Consider the following 13,330-nt stretch of genomic DNA (forward strand, 5'->3'; position numbering starts at 1 on the left):
GCAGGGAAGGTAAGTCTTTACCCAGAGTAAGTGTCTGTTCCAGTACGAACAGAGAATTCCCCTCCCATGACGGAAACACTGCAATGTAATCAGCTACCGGCCATCAGGCAGTTCGCCGGCCACCTGGGGAGTGGTACCCTATCACAGACCCGGTGTTGGCCTCCCTGTTGGCATGTAGGACACTCAGCAATGGCTGTGGCCAAGTGCCCTCGGTGACTGGAAGTCCATGTTGCCGAGTTCACGGATTAGCCTCCATCTCGGGCACCACGGCCGCTCTGTGAACAAGCCCATTGGCTAATGATGGGAGTGGCTGGGAAAGAAGTTGACTGGGATCCATAGGATGGATCATTCCGTCCCCTTGACTTTTAAATTCCCTCTTAGCTGAGATTACCCTTTGGTGAGCATTTCCACAGGGCACTAATATGTTCATGTCTTTGCCCTTTCAGTGAGGACTGTCACAGACCTCTTCACAGACCTCCAGTTTTTTCCAGTCATATTCCTTCCAAGTCCCTGACCATCCAGCCAAACCATCCGTCATAAACACGAGCCAGTAGAGATTACCTCTGGCCATTTCTCTCCCCAAGCACAGTGAATGGCCAGGTGCCCTGCTCAGAGGTCTGTCCACTGGAGAACTTCCCTTCGCCGGGTCCTCGGGAGTGTCCTCCTGAGGGGCTGTAGTGCTGAAGCTGCTCCCTTTCGGGTGGTGCCTGTATACGGTGCAGGACCTTCTCTGAGCCCAGCCTGAATTCCTTCCGCAGTTCACTGGTTGCAGGGAGCTGAGAGGCCGCGGGTGTGGCCTGGGAGGGAGACGGTAATGCGATAGGAGAAGGGGCTAGAGGCACCGCAGCCACTTCTTTACGTGTGTCGCTCACGCCTTCAGGTCCTGTCTGCCTGACTGTGGCCACATCACTTCCGTCTGATGGAGAAGTGCTGCTGTGTAGGCTCTGCTCTGTGGCTGCTGCGTCAGCGAGTTCATGATGGGAAACTCAGGTCACATGATCGTCGGTGGTAAAGCATTTAGTCTCTACTCAGACCCAGTAGCGAATAAGAAGCTACTTCTCAAAAGGAGAGTGATTTTCTGCAGAGGATGCCAGGACCTTGCTTCAAAATCCTAAGGTTCTGTGCTGTGATACATCTATAGGGACCCGCCAGAGGCTTCGGACAACACCTGTATCTTCCGCCGACACTTCGAGCTTCTGCTGGATCACGTGGTCCTCGTGGTTGAGCAGCTCGCACTGCATCCTGGACCTGCTGCAGGGCCCCAACCAACACCAGCAGCTTCTCAGGTCACTCAGTAAAGGGGCCAGAGTAGGACACATAAATAAGGAATATGTTGCCTCCAATATCCAAAGAGGCCCAGTATGCACTGTGCCTCTTTTTTTGCTGAAGGAGACACTTACTCCGGGTAGAGACTTACCTTCCCTGCACACAATGCTTCAACCAAAACCACCATCCTGGGCTGCCCTGGTGGCGCAGTGGTTGAGAGGTGCAGCAACGTGTTCTTCACCTTAGAAAGGATATCTTGCCAGGCCCCACGCCACTGGGGCCTGAGACATTTCACTGAGGTATAAGCTCCCTGAACTTTCGTTGGATCTATTTCCCACTGTCAACATACACACGCCTTATCAATATGTCGACTAATTTCTACTTCTTCCTCACAAGCTCCAGTCAGCATAACATCATCGATGTAATGGACCAGTGCGGTGTCTTAAGGAAGAGAAAGGTGATCGAGGTCCCTGGGTACTGAACTGTGACCCAGGGCTGCAGAGTTGATGTAGCCCTGAGGTAGGACGGTGTGCTGCTGACCTTGCCAGGTGAAAGCAAGCGTCTGCTGGTGGTCCTTATTAACAGGGATTGGGAACAAAGCATTTTCCAGATCAGTAGGTGCATATCAGGTGCCGGGGATGCATTAGTTTGTTCAGTCACGGCTAGAGCAGCAGCTGCAGTTGAAATCACCATCTGGATAAACTTACAATAGGCCACTATCAATCTCCAAGACCCAGCTGTCTTCCGTGCAGGCCAAAGAGTCGAGTTGAGTGGGAAGGTGATGAGAATCACCACCCCTGTATCTTTCAAGTCCTCCTGGTGGCGCTGATCTCTGCTCTCCCTGTAGGACTGTGGGGTTGCTTCTGCTGAACTACTTTTCCAAGTACAGTTACAGTGGCTTCCATGACAGCCCTCAGTCCAGGGGTCAAGGAGCCAGTGGGGTGGGGGGATGCTGTCAGTGGCTGAGGAGGGCTGTTCTAATTTTACATCCTGGAACTGGTGAGACAAGCATGAGATGGGTTCAGGGACCCCCTGTGAGGTTGACACGAGCGAAAACACCATCAGTGACCTGGCTGCCATCAGCCCCTACTCTGACTGATGGTCACAGTGACAGCCTGAATCTCCTGCAATTGACATCAGTTCAGAACCAGTGTCCAACAATGCCCTGAAAAGTCTGATTAGTTCCCTTTCTCCAGGACACAGTTACCTTGGTTAATGGCTGTGGGTTCCTTTGGGGAAAACAGAGAGAAAGATGAACGCTATACGTTTGGCAGCGTTTTTCCTCAAGAGGGTTCAGCCTCTTCTTCAATCAAGGGGTTCTGGGTCTCTAAAGTGGCTCAAGTCTGGGAACTCACGGAGGACGCGTGATTCTGTTTTGTTGATTCAAGTTAGACTTCTGTTCGCTCAACCTCAAACTTCCCCTCATACAGATCAACTTGGAATTAGTAGACTGCCTACCTGTTTCAGTTAGTTATACCCACCACGACCAAATGGCCATGCTGCAGGTCTCTGTGACTGAGATCATTCAGATTACTGCTCTGATTCCACTGTCCATCATGGTACCCATGACCGTCGTTGACCCCAGACACCCCTGGATGCAGTTGTCCCCACTGCAGTTAGGGATCCCAGCTTGAGGGTCAGCAGTTTCCACTGGAATTTCTGACCTACAGAGAAGAGTGACCACAGCTCTGCAGAGATGCTGGGGCTCCTGTCACAATTTCTCTCTCACAGTTGTTGTCAAAAGTGTGTCTCCTGCACTGTCATGGGGTGAGTGGGCAGATCTCACGCGACGAATCCATGCTAACATCCCTGTCTCTCTAAGCCTTTGGAGACTTGAGGCCAATCACGTGTCCAGTTGGAGTTTCAGAAGCAGAAGACAGAAACAAGGTTGGGTGGTGATGACTGAAAATTTTCCTGAATGGATGAAAGACACGAATCTTGGATTCAGGATGCACAGTGAATCTCACGTAGGACACCCCACCCTGCTGCCACACACACACACACACAACTAGACACACCACAGTGCCCCTCAGCACACCAAAACCAAAGTTCTCCAAAGAATCAGAGAGAAACAGTAGCCTATAAAAGAGCAGAAATTAAACTGTTAGCAGACTTCCCAACAACAACAATAGAAGCAAGAAAATAATGGAGTAACGAGACAAAGTAACAGTCACTGGAGCATCTTGTACCCAGAAAAAGCACAATTTAAGAAGAGGACACAACACAGGTGCTTTTGGATACACAATAAGTAAGTAGCCTTACACCCTCATTAAGGATATTTGTACAAGATATAATTCAGGGAGAAGGAATGACGTCAAAGGGGCAGGAGGAGTGCAGATGGGAATTTTGGATACATCAACAGAAGAATATTTTCCAGACTTTAGGGCTTGGGGAGGAGAAAGAGTATAATAATTTTTATTCATCGATCATTATGAAAAACACTGAATAAAAAAAATCCATCCGTCCATTATCATATCCAGCATGTGAGCCATATATAGAAACTGTGAAAATAAAAATCCGAGGAGGCCCTGAAGAGTATTCAGTGATAGATAAAGCAATCGCATTATTAATTTTTTTCCTATTTCTTTTGTCTTTTTATTTTCACGCAGGCCTCTGTGTAGGTGAACTCTGAGTTAATCTTCGTTCAAGTGCTGTTATTCCTGTACCGTGACATAGGAGATAATAAAAGAAAGTGCATTCAGAAATAAAAATCCTGTATGTTTATCTATCTATTGATCTATCTGCAACCATCTATACACCCATCTATGTATACGGCTACATACTATTTCTTTATATTCTACCTTGCTACAAAACATTTGGTGTGAGGCATATCACATCGGGAAGAACAAACTTGGAAAACGTTAATGAAACTCGTGCAAAATATTATGTTTGTGGAATTTTGAAAATAACACTCAAAATCCTTATAGAATAGTTGTGCATTTCTTCCCAATTTAATTTTACATTTGTTTTCGAAAATCTCCTTGGAAAAGATGCCTCACTGGGGTTTTATTCCAGTGGCGTCTGCTGTATTTGACACATTTGTCAGAGGTATGGAGAAGGATTTGCCATATTCTGAAGAGGTACAGAGTTAACAGACTGCCCGCTATAGACTCTAAATCACTGTGGAATGAGTGTCCAGGTGTCCGATCCATTGAATCCAGTAGATCAGATGTACTACTGTGACTGTAACCTAAATATATTGGCGTGAATTTAATATCTAATATATCGTCAGTGTGATTTGAGCGTTACTAGATAAAAATCTATATTGTTTTGAACTTACAGTAAGATTACTGCAGCTCTTTAAGGCTTAATAAATAGTGGTTGATGACAATGTTGCTGTTGAAGGAATGGTAGAGATCCACAGTTCTGTGTCCCTTAAAAACCACTGAGATTTCACAACTGACATCATAGGATAGAAATAGAAAAAGGGGGTGTAGGATCTCTACGTTGTCATGGGCTGACATTTATCTTCTATATTGTTATAGGCTGAATTTGTTAAGCTGCATGAGAAGGGCCTAAATTTATTTATACCTATGATAAAATATAAACGTACCTGAAATACATTTTACTGTGATGATCCAGCCCTTACGTCACTAGGTAAACAAAAGGGATGGGATGAACTTTGGCACTGGCCCGCTCAGCTCTCAGACCCTTTGGCAGTGGCCCTGACAAGACCAGGTGTCAGTTTCACTTTGTCTTTTTTTTTTTTTCACTTTCACTTTGATGGTGAGCTCTACGACTAAAATAAAATGGAGCTTATATACAAAGGCCTTTTCGGCTCCTCACTGAACAGTGAAGAAGTATTATATTAGAAAGAAAAATTATATTTTGGATGAGATTAGTACATACGTAACTGGGGAAGCACTTTAGGAGGTAAACTCTCTGGAAAAAAAGAAAAAAACATTCTGTTGCCTGGTGTGCATGTGTAGATGCAGGCAGATGTAGCTGTTATTTCAAATAGAGGCTTATTTGAAGTACACGTACACGGCATTGTCACTAAAAATATCGGATGCTGTTACAAGTGGGAAAGATCATTTATGCTCTTAGGAATCTGTCTGTGCCTAGAAGTAACAATGCTGATATCACCCTAGCCTTCCTAGAAATTTCCGCTCTCTGCACGCACACATTTTCCAGTGTTTACGTGCTGTAAATACCAGCATCACGTACCCACAGCAAGTCAGTACTGAGGAGGAGCTGAGCCTGCAGTGAAGCGAGCCCGTGAAACCATGAAAATTGGGTCCTTGGGGGATCTTTTCTTCTTGGTTCGTTCTCTACCTTTAGTGCGTCTTCCTCCTGCCCCGTGTTCCTTTCCACCTTTCTTAGGACGACAAGACTTCTTTTCAGAAGAATCCAGAAATACATAAAGTAAGCTCAGAATTGCATATATAAAGAAGACTATTTGTATAACTAGCTACCAAGTTTCTGCATGAGGTACCTCTAGAATGGTTTGATTTGTGGTCACATATAAATAGAGACACAGAAAACAAAAATCCAGCAGAACACCAGCTCATCTATGGCTTTTATGTTTGTAAAGAGTGTTCATCAGATTGAGAGAGAGTCTAACCTTGTTTGCTGGAATTTTCTGTGTCATTTGAGTTTCTCAGTGTGAAAGATAATGGGTAGGAGTTTTGCTCAGCTGTAAGCTCCTGAACCTTGGGCTGTGGCCAGACTAGTGGTTTTCCTTTTCAGGAATATTCTAGATCAGGGATCCACAAACTTTCTTCAAGGGCCAGGTAGTTGATATTTTAGGCTTTGGAAGCCAGGAGACAAAATGAGGCTCTGACGTAGGTACTTGTATAGCCATTTAAATGTAAAGAACATGCTTAGCTTGAAAACCAAAACAAACAAACAAACAAAATCCCCCCCCCCCAAACAGGTGCTGGTCAGACTTGCCCTCGTGGGTCTTACTTTGCTGACCTCTGTTCTGAATGAGCCCCTACCTGCCTCTCCTCCGCTGCCCTGTCCCGGGCAGCGTCCAAGTCCTCCTGGAGTGGGCCTTAGCAGAGCTCTTTGCTCAGATAAGGAATTATTTTTGTGTCATGTTCTAATCTGACCTCATTAGCAAAGGTTATCAGACTAAATGACTGTTTCGGAGTTAAAAAAATAACGTGTGGGTGAGAAGGTGCAGAGAAGTAGTGAGGACATCGTATCACTACGTAGCCGTGCTTTTAAATACATTTTTACATTTTAAGTCTTTTTATTTCAGAAAAATCTAGAGATCCAAGGGTTCTTGATGTCAGGAAAAAGAATCAGACTAATGAGCAAGTTTATGGGAAATGATTAGAAACAATCTCTTCAAAAGTCATTGTAACTGAGCTACCCAGTGAAAGGAGGATTGTGAAATATCACAGGTAGATTCCATATATTTTAACTCTTTTTTTTTTTTTTTTTTACATTGTTTCCTTTCCTTAAACCAATGTTTGTCTCTGGAGATTTTTTCCCCCATGCTTTTCTTTCTTACGTTTGCTTACAAATGAGTTATTAGTTTACTTATTTGCTGTTATAAATTCCAATAAGATTACATCTTATCCTCTTTCTGTTATAGAAGATAGACTTATCTGATAAAGAATCTAAGGCATGAAAGCATTCAAAGCCTGGATTTAGAATTGCCGACTTTAAGTTAAAAGAAACATTTATTTATTAGTTTATTAGAATGAAAATCTTTTTACAGGTAGTTGCTCAGAACAGGTCTAACATACTCATCTGCTTTGTTATTTTGTCTGAATTTTGAAAACTGTCTAAACGTTTATAAATTATTCATGTGGTTCATCTCTTGGGGACTTCTGTGTGGGCTGAAGGTGAGAGCAGCTTTCCTGCTGAGAGGGCGGGGCTCCTGCAAACCTATTTCTTTCCTCGGGGGAAATGATCTTCTGCCCTCTGCCCTGGGCTATACTTGGGCACATACATAGACCCCCGGAATTCAACAAACATTTGAAAGAGGTAACGTTATTTTCTACTGAAAAGGAAATGAAAGAGATTTAAACTCTGGAATAAAAAGCCTGGAAGGTTTTTAAAAATCCTAACGCAGTGAAATTTCAAATAGAAATGATCGGGTTAATTGCCGGCTTAAAAGCACGGGAAGAACATTGCCCTCGTGAAGGTATGTGACTTTCTAGTATAAGGTAGAGTAAGAAATGACTCTTTCAGGGCTTCCCTGGTGGCGCAGTGGTTGAGATTCCGCCTGCCGATGCAGGGGACACGGCTTCGTGCCCCGGTCCGCGAAGATCCCCTATGCAGCGGAACGGCTGGGCCCGTGAGCCATGGCCGCTGAGCCTACGCGTCCGGAGCCTGTGCTCCGCAACGGGAGAGGCCACGACAGTGAGAGGCCCGCGTACCGCAAAAACAAAAAAAAAAAACAAAACAGAAAAGACTTCCAGACAGGTGGACGGAATTAAGAGGCCCAGCAGGCAGGCTGAGGCCCCGCAGCGGGAAGGGCCCTCAGAGAAGGGAAGCCACCCCACGGGGGCCTGGACCTTGCCGCTGGAGGGGATTTGCCAGGGGCCTTGCTTTTTCCCCAGACTGTTTTCATGGATGTTTGCAAAGTGAGCAGCCTTGTGGGTGCTCTAAAAATGGTCCACATCAAAAAAAAATCTTCTAAGTATGGAGCGGTTTTATTTTTATTTATTTATTTTTTGGAGCTGTTTTAATTATCACTTAAACCTGGGGCTGCTTTAGTTACCAGATGGTGTCTCCTTCCAGAGAAAAGGCCAGGTTTTTTTTTTTGCTCTTCAGGGTAATAAAGAAAACGTCTCTCTCGGGGCAAAGGGGCAGGCTTGCCTGAGCCCATCAACAGAAAATTTGGCTTTTCCAAGTTCAGGATTCTTAGTGGGGACACAATGCACTGTGCGTGCTGCTCCTTCCTGGGACCAGGGGGGCGACCCCGCGATGCTACTGCCGCTGGCTGAGCCGGGTGACACAGCCCTTCGTCTGTCCCAGGAGTGTCCTGCCTTGGCCAGCGCCCCTGCAACGACGGCAGAGTAAGTGCTTAGCTCGCTAACGCGGTCCATCTCAGCCCCTCGGTCACTCTGGACGGGACAGGGGAAGAGGGATTTCTGGCCAGGAGCTGTGGCTCGGGGCCAGAGTGGACCGGGCGCTTCCAGACTGGCTGGCCGGGAGAGGCCGGGCGGCAGTGGGCGGGCCTGAGCATCCCGCGTGCTCCCGGGAGTTTCCCAGGCTCTCGTGCCTACTTTGCCTCATCTCCGGCTCCTGGTCCGCAGGCATCTTGTGGCATCGCAGAGCTTGTCTCCAGCCGGGCTGCTCGGCCTGAGGACCCTGGCAGGTGTGCGCGGGGAACCGTCTAGAAGGAGAGTGCCGGCATGTGCCCTGGTGCTGTAGGCGCGCGCTACCGTGAGCTCCCAGTGTGGCCTGTTGGATTCTGTTTGCTAGTATTTTGTTGAGGATTTTTGCATCTATATTCATGAGTGATATTGGTCTGTAATTTTCTTTTTTTGTAGTATCTTTGTATGGTTTTGGTATCAAGGTAATGGTGGCCTCGCAAAATGAGTTTGGGAGTGTTCCTTTCTCTGCAATTTTTTGGAAGAGTTTGAGAAGGATGGGTGTTAGCTCTTCTCTAAATTTTTGATGGAATTCACCTGTGAAGCCATCTGGTCCTGGACTTCTGTTTGTTCGAAGTTTTTTTTTGTTGTGTTTTTTTTTTTTTTTCGGTATGCGGGCCTCTCACTGTTGTGGCCTCTCCCATTGTGGAGCACAGTCTCCAGACACGCAGGCTCAGTGGCCATGGCTCATGGGCCCAGCTGCTCCGCGGCATGTGGGATCTTCCCGGACCGGGGCACAAACCCGTGTCCCCTGCATCAGCAGGCGGACTCTCAACCACTGCGCCACCAGAGAAGCCCTGCTGGAAGATTTTTAATCACAGTTTCTATTTCCTTACTTGTGATTGGTCTGTTCATATTTTCTATTTCTTCCTGGTTCAGTCTTGGAAAGGTATACCTTTCTAAGAATTTGTCCATTTCTTCCAGGTTGTCCATTTTATTGGCATAGAGTTGCTTGTAGTAGTCTCTCAGGATGCTTTGTATTTCTGCAGTGTCTGTTGTAACTTCTCCTTTTTCAGTTCTAATTTTAGTGATTTGAGTCCTCTCCCTCTTTTTCTTGATGAGTCTGGCTAATGGTTTAATCAATTTTGTTTATTTTCTCAAAGAAGCAGCTTTTAGTTTTATTGATCTTTGCTATTGTTTTCTTTGTTTCTATTTCATTTATTTCTGCTCTGATCGTTATGATTTCTTTCCTTCTACTAACTTTGGGTTTTGTTTGTTGTCCTTGCTCTAGTTCCTTTCAGTGTAAGGTTAGATTGTTTATTTGAGATTTTTCTTGTTTCTTGAGGTAGGATTGTATTGCTATAAAGTTCCCTCTTAGAACTGCTTTTGCTGCATCGCATAGGTTTTGGATCATAGAGTTTTCATGGTCATTTGTGTCTAGATATTTTTTGATTTCCTCTTTGATTTCTTCGGTGATCTCTTGGTTATTTAGTAATGTATTGCTCAGCCTTCTGCCCCTTTGGCCCTGTGTTCCCCATCTCTGGTGATGAGGATGCCCTCTGTCCTCTGGTCCCGGGGGATGGGGGTGAGGGGTATCCCCTGATTTCAGGGAAGAATGTAAAGGTGGTGGTTGGAGTGACCTTTCTGCTTCTTGCCGTCCAGCTGAGACGCTCCACGTGCTGAGGTGCCATATTTTGGGGAAGCTTCACTGCCTTGACATCCTCGACATCTTTGAGCCTCCTGGGGATCCCTGAGTTCCTCCAGGGGCACATATGCTCCCTGGGGGGCTTGTCAGGTGAGAGCAGATATACCCCCATGCCCGACCCCCCCCAACCCCGGCCAGTTCCTCTGTCCTCCAGATCAGCTGCATTTACCCAGGAGTTGTCACTCCCTGACCACCAGCACGATTATTTCAGCAAGCAATCACGACTTCCCAAGGGAACCAGGGTCACCCCACCCTCTGGTTATGACCAAGTCTGCCTTCTACAGTCCCACCTGGTGACTTTGCTCCTCGTTGCTGGCCTGTGTGCCCTGCCTGGGGGGCTGGCTCCTCCCGGGGCTGTGAGTACATGGAACAAGTCACCTGTCAATCACGTCTGTCCAGGACAGGGGTCCTGCGCTTGGCTGTGGCCCCTGACTCGAGGGCGGGTGGAAGGAGACCTATCAAATGGTTGGAGGCCCCCAAAGAGGAAGGACTAGTAGGCTGCTTTAATCCAGAAGCAATGAGGAAGCATTGGAGTGTGTTCAACAGGGACCGGACAGGCTCCGTTTTCCATGCTCACTGGTGACCCTGGCAGCAGGTGGAAATGGGATGGAGGGACCGACTGCAGTCCGGCAGGGAAGAGCTGTTTCAGCCATCCAGGTAAGAAGTGGTGATGCCCTCACTGGTCTGTGGAAAATGGCAGCACAGAGGTGCCAGATTCCATCCATGTTAGGAGCTCAAGTTCACTGGGATTTGAGTGAAGATTCAACAACAGTCCCCAGGCTCTGATTTGAGCAACTGTTACGTGATCACCCCATTAATCCCAAGAGATGGAAGGGAAAGAAATAGATCTAAAGAATACTGTAACTGAAACCTAGGGAGAAGAGGCTCTTAGGAAAAGAGAGATTGGCTAAAATCTTTCAAAATTTTCAGAGAGAGAAGTCAGTGAATCGTGGACCAGAGGACCATTATCCTGATTTCTCAATCAATGACTCATCGCTGGTCTCTGACAGAGCAGTTTCAAGGCAGATCTGGAATAAAGGGGTTCAAGGACTCGGCGGAGGGGAAGAGGTGTAGACAGTGCATGTAGACCACGAGAGGCCACCATGCCAAAAAGAAGGTGGCTTCCACCTCCCTCTGGTAAGGACCCTCCGAGCCCCCTGGGTAAGTACCAATCATTTCCTCAGCTCCAGAGCCTTACTTCAGTCCATCCTGCCAAGTATTGATACCTTTGCTCTGAGCTCATGGGTGTCAGGAGTCAGGACACTGACCTTTGGGCAGGAGGAGGGAGGGGCATCGCCCAGCTGGTCCCAGGCAAGCGCCTTAGAGAGCTTGGCGAAGGAGGGACACAAACGGAGTGTCACTTTAGACCAGTCAGGTGTCAAGTTCTAGGTTCTCTTGTTTTCTTTCTCACTATCATCACAAGAAACACATCACAAACTTGCAAATAAATAATCAGTAAGTAAAAGCCTGATGGCTGTGAGGAGTGTCCACCTTCTCGGCCCCTGCCCTTTTCTCCAGTCGATGGCCATCTGTCTGTTTTCCCCTGTGGAGCAGTGAGAGCCTGGACCTCTCTTCGTTTCTTGCGGACAGAGCAGCTCCTGGCTTCCCAATGTCGCTAAGATTCCCCCACCCACCACTTCCTGGAATGCCAGCGTATTTCCACCTTCTCGGCGCCTGCCCTTTTCTCCAGTCGATGGCCATCTGTCTGTTTTCCCCTGTGGAGCAGTGAGAGCCTGGACCTCTCTTCGTTTCTTGCGGACAGAGCAGCTCCTGGCTTCCCAATGTCGCTAAGATTCCCCCACCCACCACTTCCTGGAATGCCAGCGTATTTCCACCTTCTCGGCCCCTGCCCTTTTCTCCAGTCGATGGCCATCTGTCTGTTTTCCCCTGTGGAGCAGTGAGAGCCTGGACCTCTCTTCGTTTCTTGCGGACAGAGCAGCTCCTGGCTTCCCAATGTCGCTAAGATTCCCCCACCCACCACTTCCTGGAATTCCAGCGTATTTGCACGTTTATGGCGTTCATGAAGTTCATGAAATTAAGTATGTGAGCACAGTAAGCAACTGCAAACATCAGCAGGCAGAAATTACGTAAAAATAACATCAATTAAAGTGAGAAATAGGGAATTCCCTGGCCGTCCAGCCGTCAGGACTCTGCCTTTCCACTGCCTGGGTTTCAGTCCCCTGGTGGGGGAACTAAGATCCCACAGGCTACCTGGTGCGGCAAAAAAAAACCGTGAGAATGTTGCGCTTTCGATTTCACAGAAAGATGTTTCTCGGTCCATGAAAGCTCCAAATATAGTTGACACAGGACGGTAATTCTCAGCTTCTCATCACAGAAACTCCAAGTTCACGCGTTCTTAACTGGTTTTTTTCTTTTTGCATAAAGGTGGAATTTCAGATTCCACAGTACCTTACATTTGAGAAATGGAATATTTCCTGCCACATCATTAAACAAAGAACGTCACAGTCATCAGCGATTGCAGCCCTCCACAGTGAGCCGGTGAGCCCTGAGGGAACTCAGGAAGGAAAAGAATACCTGCCATCTAGCAGCCGTCAGACTGCAGCCACTCCCTGCGGTGAGCCATGCGGAAACTCAGGATGTGAAAACATTGGCCCCAGAGAGCTGAGGTGCAGATCCAAGGAATGATTTCAGTGAGCCCAGACTCTTGCATCTTCCCATACATATAAAAGCACTAATTTCCTTAACTTGGGATATCTGGTTTTCCTTAATTAACAATAATCTTCTGACGTTCAGACTCCCTGCCCTTTCTTGCAAAAACTATGTAACCTGGCTCCGCCCCCCTCACCTCCTCAGAGCAGTTTCTCAGGGTTTCTTGAGATGCTGCCTCCTGGGCTTGAAGTCCTAAAAATTCCTGCCGAGTAAAACGTAACTCTCAACTTCTAGGTTGTGAACATTTTTTAGGTGGACACATTTCACGTATTTCTAATTCCGCCTCTTCTTGATTTTATCTTGTTTAGATAGATGTCCCGGATTTCTCTGCCTCATTTCCCTCTATTTCATGCCCAAATCCCAAAGTCCTCTCCTGCCTCTTGCTGGATGTTGTGACGGAAGGATGCTCAAACCACCTACCAGCTCACACAACTGAAGCGCGGTGAAACGAAACTTGAAACTGAAGTCCTGGAAACAAGAAAGGAAACCGAAAGTCTCCCAGACCTCTGAGCTTCCGGGGCCCCGCCCCGCCCCGCCCCGTCCGACCCCTACACAGGTTCTACGCTCCGCGCCCTCCTGCTTCTCTGCGGTGCGCTCAGATGCCCTTCAGACGCTGCGGGTCCGGCTCCAGGTTCGGCCCGGGGTAAAGGGTGTGAGGGCGTCTCGCGGGTCCCGGGGCGCTGCGGTCTCGCAG

At 47.4% G+C, this 13,330-nt stretch overlaps 1 protein-coding gene across 1 annotated transcript in view; it reads left to right on the forward strand.

The window, feature by feature from the left end:
- Positions 1 to 13,167: 13,167 nt before the first annotated feature.
- DDX60 (DExD/H-box helicase 60) overlaps positions 13,168 to 13,330 on the forward strand; it is an 82,078-nt gene continuing 81,915 nt past the window's right edge. The window contains exon 1 of the mRNA XM_024744114.1: positions 13,168 to 13,267. The gene's annotated coding sequence lies outside the window, so the exon portion shown is untranslated. The remainder of the gene's footprint in view (positions 13,268 to 13,330) is intronic.

This window comes from Neophocaena asiaeorientalis, unplaced genomic scaffold (genome assembly GCF_003031525.2).
Source record: "Neophocaena asiaeorientalis asiaeorientalis breed wild unplaced genomic scaffold, Neophocaena_asiaeorientalis_V1.1 scaffold115, whole genome shotgun sequence".
Classification (NCBI taxonomy): domain Eukaryota; kingdom Metazoa; phylum Chordata; class Mammalia; order Artiodactyla; family Phocoenidae; genus Neophocaena; species Neophocaena asiaeorientalis.